The sequence below is a fragment of the Schistocerca piceifrons genome, chromosome 1 (assembly GCF_021461385.2).
Source record: "Schistocerca piceifrons isolate TAMUIC-IGC-003096 chromosome 1, iqSchPice1.1, whole genome shotgun sequence".
Taxonomy (NCBI): domain Eukaryota; kingdom Metazoa; phylum Arthropoda; class Insecta; order Orthoptera; family Acrididae; genus Schistocerca; species Schistocerca piceifrons.
The window spans coordinates 437,074,582-437,098,394 of NC_060138.1; the positions used below are offsets into that span (position 1 = coordinate 437,074,582).

A 23,813-nucleotide genomic window follows, 5' to 3' on the forward strand; every position below is an offset into this window, starting at 1 on the left:
ACTGATCGTCACTTAGCGCATTCTCAATTTGCTTTTCCATTCTTCTGTATATTATTCTTGTAAGCAGCTTCGATGCATGAGCTGTCAAGCTGATTGTGCGATAATTCTCGCACTTTTCAGTTTTTGCCGTCTTCGGAATTGTGTGGATAATGCTTTTCCGAAAGTCAGATGGTATATCACCAGACTCATATATTCTACACACCGACGTAAATAGTAGTTTTGTTGCCACTTCCCCCAATGATTTTAGAAATTCTGATGCAATGTTATCTATCCCTTCTGCCTTATTCGACCGTATGTCCTCCAAAGCTCTTTTAAATTCCGATTCTAATACTGGATCCCCTATCTCTTCTAAATCGGCTATTGTTTATTCTTCTATCACATCAGACAAATCTTCACTCTCATAGAGGTTTCCAATGTATTCTTTCCACCTATCTGCTCTCTCCTCTGCATTTAACAGTGGAATTCCCGTTGCACTCTTAATGTTACCACCGTTGCTTTTAATGTCACCAAAGGTTGTTTTGACTTTTCTGTATGCTGAGTCTGTCCTTCCGACAATCATATCTTTTTCGATGTCTTCACATTTTTCCTGCAGCCATTTCGTCTTAGCTCCCCTGCACTTCCTATTTATTTCATTCCTCAGCGACTTGTATTTCTGTATTCCTGATTTTCCCGCAACATGTTTGTACTTCCTCCTTTCATCAATCAACTGAAGTATTTCTTCTGTTACCCATGGTTTCTTCGCAGCTACCTTCTTTGTACCTATGTTTTCCTTCCCAACTTCTGTGATGGCCCATTTTAGAGATGTCCATTCCTCTTCAACTGTACTGCCTACTGCGCTATTCCTTATTGCTGTATCTATAGCGTTAGAGAACTTCAAACGTATCTCGTCATTCCTTAGTACTTCCGTATCCCACTTCTTTGCTTATTGATTCTTCCTGACTAATGTCTTGAACTTCAGCCTACTCTTCATCACTACTACATTGTGATCTGAGTCTATATCAGCTCCTGGGTACGCCTTACAATCCGTTATCTGATTTCGGAATCTCTGTCTGACCATGATGTAATGTAATTGAAATCTTCCCGTTTCTCCTCCTCTTGTGATTCTTGAACAGGGTATTCTCTATTACTAGCTGAAACTTGTTACAGAACAGAATTAGTCTTTCTCCTCTTCCATTTCTTGTCCCAAGCCCATATTCTCCTGTAACCTTTTCTTCTACTCCTTCCCCTACAACTGCATTCCAGTCGCCCATGACTATTAGATTTTCGTCGCCCTTTACATACCTCATTACCCTTTCAATATCCCCATACACTTTCTCTATCTGTTCATCTTCAGCTTGCGACGTCGGCATGTATACCTGAACTATCGTTGTCGGTGTTGGTCTGCTGTCGATTCTGATTAGAACAACCCAGTCACTGAACTGTTCACAGTAACACACCCTCTGCCCTACCTTTCTATTCATAACGAATCCTACACCTGTTATACCATTTTCTGCTGCTGTTGAAATTACCCGATACTCATCTGACCAGAAATCCCTGACTTCCTTCCACTTCACTTCACTGACCCCTACTATATCTAGATTGAGCCTTTGCATTTCTCTTTTCAGATTTTCTAGTTTCCCTATCACGATCAAGCGTCTCACTTTCCACGCCCCGACTCGTAGAACGTTACCCTTTCGTAGATTATTCAATCTTTTTCTCATGGTAACCTCCCCCTCGGCAGTCCCCTCCCGGAGATCCGAATTGGGGACTATTCCGGAATCTTTTGCCAATGGAGAGGTCATCATGACACTTCTTCAGCTATAGGCCACATGTCCTGTGGATACACGTACGTGTCTTTAATGCAGTGGTTTCCATTGCCTTCTGCATCCTCATGTCGTTGATCATTGCTGATTCTTCCGCCTTTAGGGGCAATTTCCCACCCCTAGAACAAGAGAGTGCCCTGAACCTCTATCCGCTCCTCCGCCCTCTTTGACAAGGCCGTTGGCAGAATGAGGCTGACTTCTTATGCCGGAAGTCTTCGGCCCCCAATGCTGATTATTTATCAAAATTTAGGCAGTGGCGGGGATCGAACCCGGGACCGAAGACGTTTCTTAAACAAAGACGCTACCCATAGACAACGGGTGTAGGCAATCTCAAATAGCAACTTTAACGAGATACGTCGAATTATTTCCGGTGAACATAGTACTGTTCGGTGGACAGCACCTAGGAATCCTTCCCGAAAGTAGTGACGGTACCTACAGGGCTTTTAATTATTTACCGTAGTTGTGAGTCGTTCGATCCTGCCTAGCTGGTCAAAGACGGGCTGGCGGTCTTTGTTTTTATTGAACCGGCAGTTTATCCATGCAGACAGTTAAAACCGCTGAGTAGTACGTCACGTAACTAATGTAGCGTGCCACAACTCGCCAATAGTACTTGTATTCAGAATGCAGCCTCTATGCGCGGAAACTCCAAAGACAGACGAAAGGAATGATCAGACTAATACTGGTACAAAATTATTATTACAAAATTGCTTTTAGCCAAGCACGAAACAATAACACTCGAAGTAAAGAAGTACACGTAGATGCAGATATTGACCATAGTCTTTGAGGTAAGAAAAACATTGGTCAGCCTGTGCTGGCAGAGATGCGTACCAGAACATGCACAATCCTGTACGCCACTGAGAGTGATTTGCTTTTGCGAGGAGCACAGTGCCAGCAGACAGGCGCCGGGCGCGATGCCGGTCACGTGCGGAGCGTCTGGCCGCAGCCTGACCGCCGCGGATACATCGCTGCCGCAGCCGCCGCCACCGCCACTGTACTGTAATTACAAGCCGGTGTCTCCCCTCCCCCGCCCCACCCTCAGCATAGGCGCGACCGATCACTACCGTCCGGCTTCCACTACTACTACGAGGGTCCACACTGCGGCAATTGGCAGCAGTCTGCGCAAGGAGCAGCAGAACTTCCTACTATGTAGTTGTATTTGGATTTTCGCGTCTCACAATTTTCGTTGACCTGACTCCGTTACCTCGATGAAAAACTATTCACTTGTTTTTCTTGTGGTTTTTATTTTGACTATCGCACAGAGGGGCTCGCTTTATGGTAGAGGCCTGTCCAACTTCCTGTACTAAATTGTGCATTTCTCTGTTTATTAGGCTACCATTTGTAGATCCTTTAGTGGGACGTAGAGGAGTATTACACAGGCTGCTATTTCCAGAGGTGAAATGGAACGGAAATGCGTGGTGCTTGAAGCTGCTGGTACTCCTGCACCACTCAATCTCCCCTAGGTCACTACCCCCTGCCAAGACATCAGTGTATAGCAAATCGATGTATTTATTTGTGTCCTAATCACTGCATACCTACTGCCGGTTTCGTTTTAATATTTTATTTCAAGTTTGTGTAAATTGTTTACGTGTTTCCGGCGAAATTGCCAATTGAGTAATTACTAGATTTACCGGGTCATCGAAAAGTCAGTATTAATTTCAAAACTTAATAAATCACGGAATGATGTAGATAGAGAGGTAAAAATTGACTCACAACTCACATGCTTGGAAAGACATGGGTTTTTATTAGAACAAAAAAAACAAACGAAGTTCACAAAATGTCCAACAGATGGCGCTGGACAGCAAAACGAATTTGGGCAACCGAAAATCCTAGAACTGTCGTGGAAACTCAATTGCAAGACGAGAAAGTCACGTTATGGGTTGGATTTACCACATATACCGTTATCGGACCTTTTTTCTTCGAGGAAATGCGTCATTCTGTTTCTTAACTGCTACCGTAACGGGCGAGAGGTACGCAGATATGTTACAGAATCGCTTCATCCCCAGCCTGGCTGATAAACACCTGCTGGAACGTACCATGTTTATGCAGGTTGGCGCTCAACGCCATATTGCTAGATTCCTGAAAGATCTCTTGCGTGCGTCGTTTGGTGATGATCGTGTGCTCAGCCGCCACTTTCGTCATGCTTGGCCTCCCTGGTCCCCAGATCTCAGTCCGTGCGATTATTGGCTTTGGGGTTACCTGAAGTCACAAGTGTATCGTGATCGACCGACATCTTTAGAGATGCTGAAAGACAACATCCGGCGCCACTGCCTCACCATAACTCCGGACATGCTTTACAGTGCTGTTCACAACATTATTCCTCGACTACAGCTATTGTTGAGGAATGATGGTGGACATATTGAGCATGTCCTGTAAAGAACATCATCTTTGCTTTGTCTTACCTTGTTATGCTAATTATTGCTATTCTGATCAGCTGAAGCGCTATGTGTCGGACATTTTTTGAACTTTTGTATTTTTTTGGTTCTAATAAAACCCCATGTCATTCCAAGCATATGTGTCAATTTGTACCTCTCTATCTACATTGTTCCGTGGTTTATTCAGTTTTCAAGTTTATACTGACTTTTTGATAACCCTGTATATACTTAAATGTGTCCATGAATGTGTGGCTCTGACAACTGAATGGTTATTAGTCTTCTTACTCCTTGTATGCATTGTCGGTTTCTGGACTTGCCAAACTGTAAGAGATCTAAGATCTGTTGAATTCGTGAAGATTCTTACTAACTACTTGTACCACTCTGAAAGCAATATTTAACATAAATTTTTGTCTGGTTATTTCCCTTGCGTACCCTGCGCTCCTCCTCTATCCAGCGGTATACAAATTTTCTTAGATGGTGCTTATACTTCCATATTGGATTTTAAATCTTCAAGTTTCTTCGTAGAAAGAATCTGTAGCTCTTTCATTGTACTGCTACAGTTTTTACTACTGTATCTAATCAGTTTGCTATTAATCGGTCTGGTAGAGTTTTATGACTGTAAACTATTTAGTTCCTGGATAGTCAATAACGCTGGAGTTGTTTCCCCAACAGATGTTTCATAAATCTAACCTAGTGTGTTCTGTTAAAATAAAGCGAATGTTTGTAACTCGAATGTGTTCGAACTCCCTTTGCCCCTATCCTTCCTACGAAAGACGGCCTAAGTATTGCATAGCAAGTGTATGAACTAGCCAAAGATGTAGTCAAGGAAATGGACTTCTCCTGCGGCACACTAAGGTGCTCGCCGCGTAGAATCAACTGACTATCACCCAGAGTGGTGCCAATACAGAATTTCAACGTGGAAGAAAACAACAGGGCCTCTTGATGTCCTACTGAACACACAGACACTGTCGGGTGCTGACACCTACCAGGGGTGGGGAGGAGATCAACCGAGACACTACTATCGACACCAGGTACAACACGCATGGGTCATCAAGAGTCATCGTAGAATTCGGAGTGGGACTGAGTACATTCCAAGAGCCAACCAGAAACAGCGGCGCCTGCTCGCCGGCAGTCCACCGCGGCGCCAAAATCGCTGACATCATCTCCTGGATGCGCAACCGAAGACCTGACTGAGGGACGTCAGCTATAATCCAACACGCATTTCAATGACCAACAGCCGAAGCAAGTGTGCAAGAACGACGACTTTTAAGCATTGCGAATAAATAACTGAACTCTTATAATGACTGACCAGCATCGTTGACGCTTCACAGGATCCCAGCAGCTATTCTGCTTTCACGCAAGGTGACTCCGCTCGGCTCTCTGTAGATCTCTCTGGCTTATTAAATTGTCTACGGAGAGGCTACACTTCACTCCCATCATTTGATTGGAGGAACTGCAACCTCCTCACTTGAACGCATTGACTCTGTGCTAAGCAAAGAGCTATAAAGCAGTTTCGTAATCATCATAGCCATCGTCGTCGCCATCATCATAATCAGTGTTCTCCCCAAAGGCAGGTTTTCACTGGATAACGCTCCATGCTCTCATCTCTTCTTACCTCTCTTCAGATACGCGTAATTTTCACTTCTCTTTCACCCTGTATAACTTTATTCCTATCAGTCTCCCCCCATGGACAACAACGTACAAACTCTTTGTTGGTAGGCACTCCTGTGTCGTCGATTGTTCCCTCCAATTCTTCTTCCTTTCACTTATAACCTTCAGCAGTCTTCTCCTCTCACCAACGCTTTCCTATACTGGTTAGGTATCTACCCTTTCCATCCAGCTGACCCTCTCCATTCTCATCCGCATCCTCAGCTCAGATACTTCTGCTTTTTCCCATCCTCTCGTCTCAGTGTCCACGTTTTTGCCGAGTAGAGTGCCATACCCCAGAGGAGACACTTCCCATCTTATTTGCCGAATAAAATCTCCTTTTAACGTCCATAAAGAGCAACCAATAGATTTTTATCAAACTATAATGATGGTCATAGTACCGCATATATCACTTGATAAAACCATCCTTCTATGTGTAAAATAAAAGTTATCTATGAGACAATGAAGTGTCACAGTGCATTTAATCAAATCACCAGCAGAAGTCTCTTCTTTACTCAGCTTTGTTAAAACCGAGAACCAGCTTGATAACTTTCGTCTTGCCCATGATAAGAGCACCAGATTTCCAGATATCCGCTGCAATGTGAAATTCGTCCCAGACTTCTGGCTAAGTTACAAGTGACTCGAATAATGCTACACTTCTAATTATAAAGTAAGAGGGAAACTGATAATGCCCTCAAATTTGAACCAAACTGCTTAATTCAGCACTGACTCACAATGATGTAATTTCAAGTTATCACATGTTATAGGTTGGTCACATGCAAAGATAATAGTGCCATCGGAAATATGCTCATATCGGAACACAACAAGGCTAATGTGCTTCTGTATTAAAAGACTGTGACTGAAAAGTTGTGTACCAGCTGTGTCAGCACTTGTAAAAAGTTTTCCACTGCGCAGAGGGTGGACCATGTGTCAGGTTTTCAGCAAGCACGTGGTGTCAGCAGCCACTGGTCTTTGGAAATTTTTCAATTGATTTGCAATCATCTACACATGTGTAGTGCAGACCGTACTACGTACAGTCACACGACATTTCATGTGAAAGAGGCTTTAATTAAACATCTAATGATACAAAGGAAATCATTTACAGATTTATTTATGCTGTATCCACTTTATAATTTATAGCTTTTAATGCAACGATGTTCACCAAAGAAACTGAGCATTCAAATTGTTGATTTTGATGGGACATGTCATTTGAGGTATTCATGTGATCCATGACTATAAGAATTCAGATGAGAGGATCAATTTAAATGGATATTAATTAAAGTCAGTGTAACATATACAGGTGTTTCACAATCCACGTTTCACAATTCTAGAGGTTGTTGAGGGTACTTAGTAGATCAAAGATTTACATATGAACCTATGTCTGGAAACAGTTCGTTCCCATGTTACAAGAGCAACCCAGTCACACTCTGGATGTTTCTTACGCAGTTCACCTGTTATGGTAAGCTACTCACATTCATGAAAGGTGTGATGATCTGAGGTCACTTGGCTTCCTTTGTTTCCATCTGCCATGTTTTCGTGCTTCCCGGTGTTACATCAGTTAACATTACGATGACTAGTATTGCAGTAGCAGGATGCCAAAATACACATTCACAGGGTACACAGACGTGTTGTTAATTAACGGTGAAGCTAGCCTTAATTGAACAGAAGCTCAGCTCCTGTGCCACGAGTATTTTCCAAACCGAGTGACTCCAGTCCTGTGCCACGAGTACTTTCCAAACCGAGTGACTCCAGTCTATCCCCAGTTTGTTAGAAAAAAACAACGGCTGTGGAAAAGTGGGATACGCACAAGCGATAGAACAAACTGTGTAAGGTGTCTAACAAATAACACACTTTACATTGAGTTCCTGAACATATATGGTCATCAGTACCCTAGAACTTAGAACTACTTAAACCTAACTAACCTAAGGACATCACACAACACCCAGCCATCACGAGGCAGAGAAAATCCCTGACCCCGCCGGGAATCGAACCCGGGAACCCGGGCATGGGAAGCGAGAACGCTACCGCATGACCACGAGATGCGGGCCTTTTATGATGGAATGCCTAGCATGCGTTCGGTTAAAAACCTCACAGAAGGCCTTCTAGCATTTCAATGAGACGCCGGCGCCACTGTGTACGCCACTGATAAAAGGAGCCCTTATTTCTGCTGTTAACAACCCTTCGGAAAGCCTCTCTGTAGGGTCATGGCCAAAGATGGCAGATAAATGTCCAGAGAAAGCCAGCTGAAAACATTGGTCATTCACTGTATCTACCGGTGCTAAAATCTTGCATGAAAGAAGAAGCTGGTAAAATCAGTATTACGTAGAAAAAGTGAACTCTGTCCTACAAAAGAAACAACGCCTGTTAGAGGCTACAAATAACTCTAGTGGATGGAGTTATAAGAAATACGAACGCTCTGACTGGCCTGAATGAAGACGCATGGCTACCAGCTTTGACATAAGCAAATTGTAAAGAAAAAAATTCGCTTGTAGAATGAAGGCTTTCACGACCGGGTGACATGGCTGTTGATATACTTTCCGGGATGTGAAAGTTCTTGGACCATGACCTCACATCCCGGAAAGTATATTAAAAATTCGCTTTTTCTCTTGCAGCAAATGTTCGAGTGTTTCAGCAAGGTGACAGAGAATTGCACCGAACACTGACAGTTGACATTTGTGAGCGATTTGAGGGCGTCAACGAACGCTATATTCCAGCTAAATAGCCTGCACCATGCCAATTAATTTAGCTAGGGAACAACTAGAAGTCTCTGCTTCACCAAAGCTCTAGGAAACTTATCAGACTGGAGTTTAACAACTAAGAGACATTTAGAATAGATTCTTAGGCTCACAGCTCGCTCCGACAGCCGGCACTGCAGCCACCGACAAAAGATAAAGAAGCGCATTTGCGCTGTGCCAGAAAGAAACATTCAATTGACAATCAGAACTATGGTTGTCTCCACTGTCCTATTTTTTTGTACATTCAACCATGATCTTTAGTAAAAGATATTCACAGTTGTTGAGCTTAATTGAAGCAGAAACGTGAGATATCCGATTTAACGGAAAGAATAGATCAGCCATTGTAGAGTGCTTTATAACCTGATGTTATTGAATTATTTAATTGATGTATCTGGCCACAACTGTATTTAATTTGTTTGTATTTTATTCACAGCCAAACATGGTCATCAGACATCCCACTGTTAAAGATCCTTAGAATAGTTAGGAATTTCGGTTCGTTATTATGAACACCCCTTATCAATATTTTACCATACTGTACATATTATAATATATCACGAGCCGTACTTAGAGTAAAAATAAACCTTAATTACGAAATTCTAAAATTTTTCATGCTAACATATAATTACGCCTAAACCCGTACAGTAATTTCTGTTAGCGATAGCGTTTCTCTTACAGGGAGTGTAGTGGAACCGACAATCAGATCATTGTCTGATTACATCACTGTCTATACTGCTGCTCTTTTCTGAACTCAGCATGTGTGAGATGGTATCTTCCTACCATGCAGGTCGTAGGTCCAACACCAAATTCCTAAAACACTCACAGACCATCCTTGCGCAACTGTGGATATAAGATAGATCAGAACTAGTCTCACACCTGTTAAAACTGTAATGCTCCAAGAAGGCGACGCACTGTCATACTGGAAGAAAAAGTGCTTCATTAAATTGAAAAGAACACATCGATGAATACTCGAGCCAATGCATGTGACCTGCATGTGTCCCACTCATCTGTTTGGCGTGTTCTGCATAAACAAACTCCACCCGTATCACCCTCAGGAGGTAAACGCCATTCCCCCAGCGGGTTTTGTGCCTCGTGTCAATCTCTGTAATTGGTTTTCATACCATTGTGTCAGTTGTCCTCAGTTTCTACAACGAATTTTATTCACCGATGGAAAACATTTCTGAATGCTCGAAAGAGCCACTTTTGGAATCAATAAAACTAAAGTGTCACGTGTACACGAAGATTTCAGCACACCTTTGGCTTCAGTGTCTGGAAAGTTATCTGCAATGGTCACGTGACTGGGCCGTACATTCTCCGCCCCTCCCTCTTCCCTCCCACCCCCCCCCCCTCTCCAAGCAGATGCCAGATACTTGATATTCCTGAAATAAGTGCTGGCGAAGTTTCTGGAAGATTTGCTACTGGACATTCGGCACGAACTGTGGCTCCAGCATAATGGCGTAGCAGTACATTTCGCAGTTCGCGTCCGCAACGATCTGAATGTGGATCGACTGAGGTGGAACACATGTTTGGCCACCAAGATCGGCATATTTCACCCCTTTGGGCTTTTTCTTGTGGGATCACATGAAGAGTTTTGTTTACAAGATCCTTGTCCAGTCGGAGGAAGACATGCTTGCACGGATCATAGCTGTGGTGTTAACCGTGCACCATGCATCATGTACATTGTTTACGCGATGTTACGTCGCAGTTACATTGTGTGCCCCGAACGTGTTGGTCATCACATTGAATTGCGGTTGTAGTATTACAGTGAATAGGAGTTAAATCTGTATATCTTGTCGTTCTTGAAAGATGGAAACCAACTGTGTGCGGGCATATGTTCCTAAGTAAAACATCGTCTATTGCCTCTACAATCTCTAGAAGTTTGTAATATGAATTGTAAAACACATTGTATATGACAACAACACCTTGTGTATGGCAACAAATACACTGAGAGCGTGTACGTGTTGGCATCGGTTAGTAGTAACTACAGAAACTATGTAGACTGTAAAATTTTCATTTTTACTAGCCTTTTTTAGTATATAAAGTTTTTACCGTTAGTGATCGAAGACACAAATTCTGATTACGGCAATGAAAACAGGAGACGAAACCTGATTAAATGATATGGCATTAGTAAGTGTAAACTATATAACAGAAGACGATGAGAGATGTAGAAGGGGATAGTTTTGGGAGGGGCTGGCCCAGGCTTTGACAGGTCTGCATCAAGATTCCTTGTGGTCTGTCTGTCCGGTCGGTATTTGACGGTCAGTCTGGCTCTGATTTGGCACGTGCAAGGGAGAATGGCTATTGACGTCTATCGGTCAGTATGTGGACTAGTTTCTGGTCTGATCGCAGCACTTGGAATTATTCTGGCTCAGTTTGAACTCTGATGATTATCCATTGTCCCACAGCTGTTAGTAGAAGCATTTTTTGAATTACATATCTAATCGATGTACAGGACAATTAATCGTTTTGTCGGTTAGCTAGCTTTTATACTTATTTGTAATTTTCAGCTGTGAACACAGATCTGTGTTTTTCAAGTAATTTATATCTATTAATGTATGGTGCATCCTTGTCCGCCATTGGGGACCCGAGTCATATTATTCTTTGCTGCTGTTTAGTTTATCAGAGGGCAATAACCAGTGTTGATTGGACAATACTTCAGGTTTGTGAAAACTTAAATCATTTGTAGTTGAGTTAGTGACCGTACCTGTGTTTCAGCCTAGCATTTAGTATGATTCTGACCAGTTGTCAGGAACGCAGATTTAATTTAAAAGTAAAGCGACGCATTTTAGTTAAAAATCTGTCCCTGGCGAACGAAAACAAAGTCCCAAGCTCGATTCGCGTTCATTCGGATTGCAGATCCACGGAAGAGAAAAACTCCATGACTTTCTTGCACGTCTAAACTCCAAGCGTCGTAGAACTACATTCACTATGGAAACCTAGGCAGAGGGAACACTACCATTCCTCGACGTCATGGCCTAGAGAAGAAATGATGGTTCTTCGGCCAAAGTGTTTATCAAAAGAAAATGCACATTGACAAGCATTTAGACGGCTACCACCACCCCACGTAGAGACTGGGGTGGCAAAAACACTTGTCGTCATAAGAAGAGTGTCTACTACGGGCACACTCAGAACAGAATGGCACATTATGCGCGCTCTGCATGTCATCACTACAGCACAGCCTATGGAGACGGAAGAAGTTACGAAGGAAAAGGCAGGAACTGTCTTTATACCGTACAGAAGGGTGACACTAGGTAGAATCAGGCGCTTCCTGAAAAACCTGTGGTGCAATATGGAAGTAAGTCATGGATCTGAAAAAAGTAACGTGATAAAAGTAAATTAATAGTAGCGAAAACGAGATTTCGTGACAAAGTCAGAGATGTTACTAGGGGAGGTCTTATAAGAAATAAGGATATTAGGACTGAGCTACATATTTACGGTATGAATCAAAAGACTGACGAAAATAAAACAACATAGAAACATTACTTATGAAGCATGAGCGTAGAGAGTATCCCATGTCAGGTCATACTGTGCCAGTCCAGATGAAGAACCGACGTTGGAAGACCCAGAACGTGGTGGAGAAGAGAAGATGTAAAAGGCCCAAAGTGGCTAAACCTTACAGTGTAGAGAAAGAAGAAGAATGAAGGAATATCGATTAAGAACAATCTTTTGTCCACACTGGTGTATTAAAGCAACGAACCACTACATCCTCGTCCTACATCTAACTCCCGGTATAACCACACAACGTATCAACAGATGTCCGTATGATCGTGTTATGCACGGAATATAGCATTCCGGTCAAAGAACAACCACGTCAGCTATGACGTCAGGGCACCTATCGACCGGTGTAGTATTTGACGTGTAGTCCAAATTCACGATCACTGTGTGCATCGCTGTGTGACGGTGCCATGTGGCACAGTCAAGACGCCTAGCAGACTCTTAGCGTTGCAGGGACATAGGAAGAACGGAAACAGGACAATCACAAAGTGACGTGGCCCGATGGCTTCATGTCGACCGTTCTGTTTTACTGATGTGGCGACTGTTTATAGGGAAAGGAACTGTATCCCGAGGAACTGAGCAGAGCCATAAACGTATGACATCTCACACCGAGGACCGTTTTTTGGCTGTAAGGGCACAACGTTAAGGCTTTAGACTATACGGCAGCTAGCATTTTACCTCACATCACACATGTGGCGTGTTGTATCGAGGCAGACGGTGTACAGAAGGCTTCAGGAGAGCGGCCTTTATTGTCAATGACCGGCTGTATGTTTACCTCTCACGCGTCTTCCAGAAGGCAACGTCTAGAGTGGCGTCGTAAACATGCCACCTGGATGGTAGAACTGTGAGCAATGTTCTTCCACAGATGAGACCAGAATTGGTCTGGAGAGTGAGTCTCGACGGAATTGCACCTAGAGGGAGCATCGAACATGGTCCCGAGGTCAAACATCGTGGGAAAAGAACCATACCATGGAAGGTCCCAAACGGTGTGAGCAGTGATTATGTTGACCGCGCGAGCACCACTTCATGAACTTGTTTTTTTTTCTTTTTTTCCTTTTTTTAGTGATGAGCCTTCTGACTGGTTTCATGCTGCCCGCCATGAATTCCTCTCCTAAGCCAACCTCTTTATCTCAGACTAGCATTTGCAACCAATGTCCTCAATTATTTGCTGGATGTGTATCAGTCTCTGTCTTCCTCGACTGATTTTGCCCTCTACAGCTTCCTCTAGTACCATGGAAGTAATTCCCCCATTTCTTAACAGATGTCCTATCACCCCATCTCTTCTACTTTTCAGTGTTTTCCACATATTCCATTCCTCTCCGAGTCTGCGCAGTACCTCCTCATTTCTTACCTTATCAATCTAACTAATTATCAACATTCGTCTGCTTTACCCATCTCAAATGATTCGATTCTCTCCTGTTACGGCTTTCCCACAGTCCATGTTTCACTGTCAAACAATGCTGTGCTCCAAATGTACATTCTCTGAAATTTCGTTTCCATATTAACGCCTCTGTTTGACTCTAGTAGACTTCGTTTGGCCCGAAATGCCCTTTTTGCTAGTCTGCTTTTGATGTCCTCCTTGCTCCGTCCGTCATTTGTTATTTTGATGGGTAGGTAGTAGAACTGCTTATCTACTTCGTGGCCATAGGTTCAGATACTAAGTTTCTCACTGTTCTCATTTTTTCTACTTCTGGTGACTTTCGAATTTCTTCGATTGACTCTCAATCCATATTCTGTACTATTTAGACCGTACATTCCATTCAGCAGATCGTAGAGTTCTTGCTCACTTTCACTCAGGATAGCAATCTCATCAGAGAATCGTATCATTTATATCCTTTCACTTGGAATTTTACTACCACTCCTGAATCATTCTTTTACTTCCATCACTGCTTTTTCGATGTGCAGATTGAATAGTATGGACGAAGACTACATTCCTGTCTTACACCCTTTTTAATCCTAGCATTTCGTTCTTGATCCTCCACTCTCATATTATCTCTTGGCTCTTGTCCATGTATATATTACCCGTCTCTCACTTTAGTTTACCCCATTTTTCTCAAAATATCGAACATCTTGCATCGTTTTATGTTGTCGGACTCCCTTTGAAGATCGATAAATCCTACGAACGTATCTTGAGTTTTCTTTAGTCTTGCTTCCGTTATCGGCCTCAACGTCAGAACTGTTCTCTGGTGTCTTTAGCTTTCCTAAAGCCAAACTGACCGTCACCTAATCGAACTTCAGTTTTCTTTTCCATTCTTCTGTATATTATTCCTGTCTGCAACCTGGATGTATGAGCTCTTAAGCTGATTGTGAGATAATTCTCGCAATTGCAGACCTAGGAATGGTGTGGACGATTTTTTTTTTTTTCGAAAGTCAGATGGTTTGGCGCCAGACTCATGCATTCTACACACCAACTTGAATACTCACATTCCCCAATGATGTTAGAAATTCTGGTGGAATGTTATCTATCCCTTCGGTGTTATTTGATCCTAAGCCCTCCGAACCTCTTTAAATTCTGATTCTAATACTGGATCCCCCATCTCTTCTAAGCTCTATTTCTTCTCCTATCACACAAGAAAAATCTTCTCCTCATAGAGGCATTTAATGTACTCATCGAACATATTCTGTCTGTCTTTTGCATTTAACAGCGGAATTCCCGCTGAGCTCTTAATTATACCACCTTTGCTTTTAATTTCACTCAAGGTTCTTTTGACTTTCTATATGCTCAGTCAGTCCTTCCGACGATAATTTCTTTTTCGAGTTCTTCACATGTTTCATTTAGCCGTTTCGTCTTAGATTCCCTGCACTTTCTATATATTTCATTACTCAGCGGCTTACACGGTTGAATCAGCAAGGTATAAACTGTTGTTAGGTATCGTGACGAGGTCTTGGGACCTCACCTGGGGATTTTGGGAGGTGCTGCGTGCTCAGTCTTCGTACTAATGGACGATAATGCTCGATCTCACAGAGCATCGGTGGTTGCTATTTTCTCTGAAGAACTTGCACGATTTACGTGGCGTGCTCGCTCTCCAGATTTGAACCACGTGAAATAATTTTGGGATGCACTAGGGACACGGATTGAATCACGTTAGCATTCGCCAACCACTCTCCAAGACTTGTGAGCAGCTCTGCAGGAATAATGGGCGTTATTGCCTCAACATAATATTGATGACATCATTTGCAGCATGCCTCATCGTTGTCTGGCTAGTACTGATGCCAGGGGTGGTCATACTCCATACTGAGAACATTAACCAGTTGTCGGAAAGAGTGTCTAAATCGGTTAAGTCTACCGTTACGGATTTTTCAGTTATTTACGTTCTGTATCCTTTAAATTGTTTCTGCTTTACTATCACCTGTACATACTGTTTTGTGGTAGAATGAAGGCAACTTTGCATAATTTCTGCTTGTTGCTTTAATTTTGGACACCAGTGTATAACACGGGAATTTTTGGGTGGTGACATACACGACCTCGGATTACGGAAAGGTGGGATATAATATATTCTTTGTCTACGTGAGAACAGTGCACGGTACAGATCATTGCCTAAAACTCCTGCGACTAATGTTTCCTAATAAATCGGCGGTCACCTAGCACTATGTTTTCGAGACTAATGCAATGGAATACGAACGCCTCAGAATTTTAAGACGTACAACGGAACACTGGGACAGCTGCCTCTGGTGCTGCCTACATACGCAACGGTCGTCAAGAGAAGCGATGTAAGTTGTCCGTGGGCCCTGGGATGTCAGGTCATCAGAGCACCTGATAAGGTCGACATGCTTGATAGCCGAAGGATAGTGCTTACGAATTATTCGATCTACTAATAATGCGCCAGGAGAAACTGAAGAGCCACCCAGCTGGAATTTCTTGGATCATTTGTTAATGGAAGTCACTGATAAATACCAGACATGACATAAATAATGAGGTGTGAGAGAAAAATCGTGAGGTAATGTCGTAACAGTAGAACATGTGTAGTTACCTACTTACATATTCCGTCCTCACAATCATATTCTGCACATCAAGACGCTTCATTCGAACCCAAAGTCGATAAGATAAAGTGAATGTTGTATGAATTCATGTAAACTATATGCAATTAACAAGTAGGCGCACCATTGTTGAAATACTTGAGGCTGGCATACACACATACATTCCAGACATGACTGTCACAGAAGCTTTTAGTTCAGGAGAGAAACCACACAACGGGACGCCGGTCCCTTCAGAGAACGACCCAGCCTATGTCAGTCGGTGACCATCCATGTAGTGTACAGCGTGGGCCCGAGTGAAAGGGGGGGAACAACCCCATGTTTGGCTTAAAAGCAAATTCCGCTGCATTGTGTGGGAGCAGTCAGCCTACGTATTCCTTACATATGGCATGCACATTCAGAGATTTTCATAGCTAGAGAGCAAACGCCAAACGCCAATGCTACAGGGTTCTGGATTGGTTGCCTTAAACAAAGCGTCATTCTCCCGTTTTAGAAGAGCAATGTTGATTGGCAGACGATATTTCTGACGCCTTGAGCTGAAGGAATAATGGAAGAGACTGAAAGATATACCCCTTCACGTCTGGCGTGGAGAGGCGCCGTTCCGTTGTCGCTCTTGGAGTGAGGAACAAGTCTCTCCTCAGTACTTCACTGGGAGAGTACCTCTGTCGAGAGCGGATCGAAGTGCTACTCTATATTGAGTCCTTGCGATTAAGCGTTGTTCACTGTGTTTGCCGACACACTTATTGTGCGGTATGAATGGACAGAGTTATAGTTAAACGCCTGCGAGCGAATTTTGAGTGGCATCGCAGTGGACTGGTTGTCTGACCGGTGTACCACACCAATAGTTAGACTAGGGGCGAATAGGAATCCTTGACTTCATCAAGGCATAGGGAGAGTTTGATTGGTGAAGGTCAATCCAGATAGAACGAGAGTTATCTTATTTGTCAGCAGCGAGCGGCGCAGACGGCAGTCATCGCAGCTTACGGTATTGTGCACTACAGCTTTTGCGAGCCCCATATTTCCTCCACAACAGTACACTTCACTGCATTTCACACACGATAGCCTCGAGTGTTCCTAGCAACATTCTAAAGGATAATTATTCAAGTTGAGTAGGAGCGCCTCTCAGCCATTCTGCCAAGTCTACAACCATCTTAAACTTTGTATAGAAATTTCATTAGCGAATCCTATCCTTGTGAGGTAACTTCACATTCCAAAAAGAACCAGGATGTAACTTGTTCAATTCATAACTAAAATTACCATTGTGATTTCTCAGAATTTTTTTCAAAATAAATAATAACTCTCGGTAGTTTCATGTTTTTCTTACACTAACTAGCACTACTCCAGTACCAAAGTATCCCACTAGTTGTGAAAGAAATTTTGTGAATTTTTGTATCATTTCCTTAAAGCAGACGACTCCAGAAGATATTTATTGCTGAAAGTTTTTCAGGCATTTCTCTTTAGAACGTTAGGATCGTCTGTCTGACTTCTGTAGTAGTTTGGGTGTGGAAATTGCATCTTGCGGTAGCCACACGGTAATGGGTACCTCTCAGATTAATCCGTTGCGCAGAATAACAGAATAACATATCAACCCCACACCTCAGAATGTTCTTGTATAAAGTACCACCGTGTACGTGGACGCAGTGTTTTAAAAATTGCCAGACGCTATTCTCTGACATTATTTATGTGAATAATGCTAACTCACTATTGCTCCAAGTTTTTACTGTCTTATTGCTTAATGGTAAGGTGAACGAATATGTCTGTTTAATGATGACAGGCTGTATGAATTTTAAAAGATTTAGATTTTTTTTTTTCATTTAGTACTTTACCTTTTTCATTACGTTTATCAAGACGTGTGACTCTAGACTCTTGTCAAGGAGAACAGTAGTAACATACTAATTCATAAATTCTTCTAAGTAATTAATGTAGATAATATGGATCATGCTCAACACCACAGCTGACACTAATGTTCGGGTTACTAAAAATCACCTTAGATGTAGCACTTCACATGTACTGTGTTACGACTTGTTTCGTTCGTTGAACATCTTCAGTTGACCGAATGTGCTAAAGTCAAGGTTTTCATAGGATTTGGTTTTCAACATTATTTACAAGGAGACCATTTATATCATGATGTTAGCACAACTCAGCAACCTGTAGTTGCTAAATAAACGAAAGCGTGAGACAATAAATAAAATACAGGTGAGATAGATTTTGTAATCATTAAGTTATCTGTATGATTCCCAACTCATTTCGATGTATTAACATGAGTGTCTATTACTTTAACCTCTTCTGTCATTCCATACAATTCTAGGGAGCTAGGAGCCGGTGTCAAAAAATACTATCTGATGACAAGTATCCCAAAATCTACATTGGACAGTAATATGGGCTGTGTTGTCCTTTCACCATCATGGCTGCTTGCATTCTGCCGCAGAGATTTTCGGTGAGGCATCTCAACTTCTGTGCGGAATGATAGATCATTCTTCCTCACTCTTCTCAGTTCGAAAATAACAAACTTCCTTGAGACTGAGAAATAAGCTTGTTCACGAATCGGCACGGTTTCAGAAAGCGTCGCTCGTGCGACACTCAGCTTTCCGTTTTCTCACACTATATACTGCGAACTATGAATGAAGGGCAAAAGCAGATTCCATGCTGGAAGTTCGCAGATTCCGTTTTGCTAGATTTCCTGAAAGCATTTGACATGGTACCCCATTGCAGGCTGTTAACGAAATTACGAGGATCTGGAATAAGTGCACGAATATGTGAGTTGCTCGAAGTCTTCTTAATTATTAGAAGCCAGTATAATGTCTTCGACGGTGAACGTTCATCACAGATAATGGTATCGTCAGGAGTGCTTCAGAGAAGAGCGATAAGACCGTAGTTGTTCTCTCTATATATAAATTATCTGGCAGACAGGGTGGGCAGCAACCTGCTATTATTTCCAAATGATGCTGTGGTATAAGGTAAGGTGACACAGTTGAATTACAAGAAGAACAAACCCGTATTGTTCGGTTGCAGTATTACCGATGTCCTGCTTGACACATTCAAGGCGTTTTAATACCTGGACGTAACGTTGAAAAGCGATATGAAGTGGAACGGGCATGTGAGAACTGCGGCAGGGAAGGCGAATGATCGACTTCGGTTTATTGGGAGACTTTTAGGAAAGAGTGGTTCACTTGTAAAGTGGACCGCATAAGGGACGCTGGTACGACCTATTCTTCAAAACTGCTCGACTGTTTGGTATCTGTACAAGGTCGGATTAAAGAAAGACATCGAAGCAATTCAGAGACGGGCTGCTAGTCTGGTACCAGTAGCTTCGAAAAACACGTAAGTGTTATAGAGATGGATGGGGAATTCAGATGGGAATCTCTGGTGGAAAGGCGACGTACTTTTCGAGATACACTATTCGGAAAATTAGGAAACCGGCATTTGAAGCTGAACGGCCAGACGATTCTACTGCAGCCAAAATACATTGCGTATAACGGCCACGATGATAATATTCGAGAAACTGAGGCTCATACCGAGGCATATAGACACTTCGTTCTGCCCTCGGTGTATTTGCGATTGGAGCAGGAAAGGAAATGGCTAGTAGTGGTACACGGCACCCTCGGCCAGGCACCGCATAGTGAGTATCGATGTAGATGTAGATGTAGAAGTGCCGAAATCAGAGCAAATAGTGAGGTTGGACGCTGGGGTGTACAGCAAAGTCACGGTCCTACCCTCCGCAAAGGTGACACATTGGTTTCAGGTCGGGACTTGGGCAAGACAGTTCGCTTGAAGATTGTTATTGTCTACAAACGACTGCGTCACGGAAGTTGCTATATGAGGACGTGCATAGTCGTGCTGACACAAAGATCGCTTCCGAAATGTCTACTGTTCCTCACAGTAAATAACGCTGTAAAATATATTCATGCCCTCCCGCATTTAGCATTTCTTAAGCACGATCATATGACCACACCCTAAGAACGAAAAACACACTCATACAATAACACCTCCACCGTCGTTCCTACTGACATTATACAATGATCGGCAAGCATCAGCCAAATCCATACTCTTCCCCCGGATTGCTCCCGGCTATTGCATCATTCATCACTCAAACCATTCGTTTGTCATCTACTGTCTAGTATCATCCCTGGTACAGCACCTTAAGCGTCGCTTAGCAAATGTAGAAACATGTGGCTTATGGGGAACTGCTCGACCATTGTATTCCCCCCCCCCCCCACCCACGCCGCCACCCCATCCTTTCCAAGTCCCTAAGTACAGTCGTTGTGCTAGCTCGTCTGCTGTCAGCACTTCGGAACTCCCGAATATCTCCTTCAGTTCATTTCATGCGATTTTTACAACCATCCTCCACTGTGTACAACAGTCCCATTCTGTCAACACATAAGACCTGCTTGGTCTGGTTCAGCTGTTGTTACTTCTCATGTTACAATCACGTCACCAATAGTCGATTTGATCAGGTTTAAAAGGGTTGAAATGTCCCTAAAGTATTTGTTACTCTGGTGACACGTAATGATCAACCGACATTCGAAGTCACTGTGATCTCCTCACTGATCAATTCTCTACCTACACTACAACACTCCTCGCCTCCTTTTATAGTGGTGGATGTGACTCTCGTGGCTTTTATAGGTTAATACCGCATGACATTATGACATTCGGATATTAATGATCAGATTAAGTATATACACGTCTAGGCTTCACAGCCCAAGTTTTGTGATTTAGATTTCATGTGCAAATGACGTGACTACGTGGGTGGTGGTGCAAAGAAAGTCATTACCGATTTCTTACCTCATCGAAATTAGTTTTCCCTCTGCTGCTACTGGCATCGATGACGAAGCGTTAACTACGTCCTTTTTAGAACTGAAAATGGACAAAATGTTTAAAAATATTGTCTTACGCCTATCCGATTGTAGGCTGCACTGAATGGCATGTACCAGTAAGTATAATTTGTTCCCAAGCGAAGAGAAATGTAACGGAACGGCAAGAAATATAAATGCTTGGACTTTCTGTTGATGTAAAAGCGGAAGACACACACTTTGGCAGATGTTATTCCTTAACGGAAGAATGTGAAAACTAACAGTAATTACTAGTATTAGGCATCAAGCTAAGTTATCTGCTTGAAGCCACAGAGACGAGTAAATTATACTGTTGTGACAGATCTAAATATACGAGAGAAAAACACCTACATCTCCATAAAAGTAAATTTGTCTGTCTGCATTAATTTCAAAGTAAAAGTCGTGTGCTACGAATGAGTGAGTGAACTGCCTCCTTACTTTGTGAAAACTAACATTCTAATCAATCAGTTCATTAGCATGGATGAAAAGGTTAAATGCACACAATTTGCAGAGCCTGTAAGCCACATATTCGTACAGTAGAAAACACTCGGCGCGCGGTTTTATCCGAGCGGTCTCAGACGCTGCAGTCATGGAGTGTGCGGCTGTTCCCGGCGGAGGTTCGAGTCCTCCCTCGGGCATGGGTGCGTGTGTTTGTCCTTAGGATAATTTAGATTAAGTAGTGTGTAAGCTTAGGGACTGATGACCTTAGCAGTTAAGTCCCATAAGATTTCACACACATTTGAATATAGAAAACAATCACGCTGCCTCAGTCAGATGCAGATATCGCATTTCTACAACGAGAACAAGAAATACGCATTTTCATTAAGTGATATACATTGACGGAAATGGGAAAGTGGTGTCTACTGACCACCTTTACAGAACTCTACCAAAGTGATACTAAAGTATATCCGGTAAGATATAGGCTACTGTTTAAAACTGCGTCATTGTGTGACCCTAATTTCAGTATTTTCAGTACAGATAAAAATATACAGACGAAAAGTCGTCCAAGAATATCAAAATGCGTCGTAGATTAGCCAAAGATAAAAATTACCCATCCCGCTACTAGCGATACGATACACACATGGATAAGTCTATACTGGAATGAACGGATGATCCGTGAGTACGAGGATCACCGGACATAAACGGTTTACTCAGACGACGGACAGGTGTTGAAATCGGCCATGGCGGACATCGGCGCTATGTGAGACTGACACTAATAAAATTCGCTGACACGCCGGTTTTTGCTGTGGAGGAGGCGTCTCATGCCTGTTTGTTGAGGGAAACTATTGGAATCCACAAACACGAGACAGGGTTTACCAAGAAAGAAGAATGCCTCTGTACGAGCGAATCCCGATTTCAGTGGTGATACAAAACACTGTTACGTATAAAAACGGGGGAGCTATAGTGCAGCGACACTAACGAAGTAACTAACCCCCCCCCTTTCCCACGCCTCCCACCCTTCCAGGGGTCTTGGTCACTCGCTCGACTCCAATCGGTCGCCACTATTGGAAGGTGAATCTATGACAGTGCCAGCAACTAGTGCCACAGAAATGTCAGAAAAAATTTTAAACAATCGTCAGCCCGAAGGTCTAGAGACTAGAGATTCAACAAGTGGCCACAAAAGTATCAACAGACTTTTTGCAGATCCAAGAAGCAGCGTTTCTTGATACCCATACCTCCTCCGGAGTTCGTGGAATCATGGCATGGGGAGCAATTAAATAGTAATTTTTGAAGGGAGACTAAATAATCGCTAGTATGTTGCACGAGTCGGGGACCTTTGTGATCACGGCACATTCAGGGTACATTCAGAAAGATTTTGCAACACTCCAGCTGCAGTTCACATGGCAAACACACTGTAAAATGTACAGCTCCTTGAGTGGTGTGTCTGGCCCTTGATTTATCACCCACTATGCAGTCGGATGGAAAGATCTGTACTTTCACAGTAGTCTACATCCAGTAATGTTCATGAACTGCACAGCATGTGCATAAATTCATCAAGGTGACATTCGGAGGCTATTTGCTACCACGCCACAACAAATAGTGTTTACATTCGTACCTGTGGGGGTCGCACCTTATACTGATGTTGATGATGGACATATATTCAGATGAAACTTCCTGGCAGGTTAAAACTGTGTGCCCGACTGAGACTCGAACTCGGGACCTTTGCCTTTCGCGGGCAAGTGCTCTACCACCTGAGCTACCGAAGCACGAATCACGCACGGTACTCACAGCTTTACTTCTGGCAGTACCTCGTCCCCTACCTTCCAAACTTTACAGAAGCTCTCCTGCGAACCTTGCAGAACTAGCACTCCTGAAAGAAAGGATATTGCGTAGACATGGCTTAGCCACAGCCTGATGGATGTTTCCAGAATGAGATTTTCACTCTGCAGCGGAGTGGAAACATCCCCCAGGCTGTGGCTAAGCCATGTCTCCGCAATATCCTTTCTTTCAGGAGTGCTAGTTCTGCAAGGTTCGCAGGAGAGCTTCTGTAAAGTTTGGAAGGTAGGGGGACGAGGTACTGCCAGAACTACAGCTGTGAGTACCGGGCGTGAGTCGTGCTTCGGTAGCTCAGTTGGTAGAGCACTTGCCCCCGAAAGGCGAAGGTCCCGAGTTCGAGTCTCGGTCGGGCAGACAGTTTTAATCTGCCAGGAAGTTTCATATCAGCGCACACTCCGCTGCAGAGTGAAAATCTCATTCTGGATATATTCAGATTATAAGTTTAAGTGTTTAATACTGAAACGTCCCCTTAGAGAAATTAATGAATTATTGTGCTAGTTAACCCCTTAAGTTATTTGATTTTCAAACAGCTGAGCAAAACTGAACGTGCTTAGTCATTTCTCTCTTTACTTATTCTGATCATCAATAAACTGACACACAATATTTTTAGCGCAACGCAGTCTGACCTTCAATAAGCCCTACAAAAGAATGGCCCTGACTAACAATAACCTATACCTTTCATGA

General features: G+C 42.9%; 1 non-coding gene across 1 annotated transcript; it reads left to right on the forward strand.

Annotated features, from left to right (window-relative positions):
* Positions 1-23,408: 23,408 nt before the first annotated feature.
* On the forward strand, positions 23,409-23,483 carry Trnas-cga. The gene has a single exon. It is a non-coding gene; the product is annotated as a tRNA-Ser (tRNA).
* Positions 23,484-23,813: the final 330 nt, after the last annotated feature.